A 515-nucleotide genomic window follows, 5' to 3' on the forward strand; every position below is an offset into this window, starting at 1 on the left:
AATGTCATTCCTTGGGCAATTTGGATTCCCCATGTGACTTGCAATAACACCCTCTGGTTGAGAAAATGTTTGACAGTCTTTCGTGAATTGTTCTGCACCACATTTTTCACACCACACTTCTTGAACTCGCATCACAGAGTTTCCTATCTCAGTTCCTCATTCGCTTTGTTCATGACTTCAATTGAGCGGCCACAATGTGAATGCATCAATCGATGAATCCCATTAGATTCCGGGCTGCACTCCTTTTCAAATAAAGGGTGATAGCTACTAGATGTCATTTCCTCAATTAATTCATAACCATCCTCTGACGATTTTACGCAGTAAATTTCCACCTGCAGCTGCATCTAACATGGTACGATTAGAGTGAGAAAGACCAGATAAAAAGTTTGTACCACAAGACCGTCTAGTAATTGGTGGTGTGGACATCTCCTCAGTAGATATTTGTAGCGCTCCCATGCTTCATAAAATGTTTCCTGTTCTCCTTGGGAAAAATTTGTGATGTCAGTTCTTAGTTT

General features: G+C 40.8%; 1 non-coding gene across 1 annotated transcript; it reads left to right on the plus strand.

The window, feature by feature from the left end:
• The first annotated feature begins 408 nt into the window (after positions 1-408).
• Positions 409-515, plus strand: LOC140894018 (small nucleolar RNA R71). The gene has a single exon (XR_012153573.1). It is a non-coding gene; the product is annotated as a small nucleolar RNA R71 (small nucleolar RNA).

The sequence above is a fragment of the Henckelia pumila genome, chromosome 3 (assembly GCF_033568475.1).
Source record: "Henckelia pumila isolate YLH828 chromosome 3, ASM3356847v2, whole genome shotgun sequence".
Lineage (NCBI taxonomy): Eukaryota > Viridiplantae > Streptophyta > Magnoliopsida > Lamiales > Gesneriaceae > Henckelia > Henckelia pumila.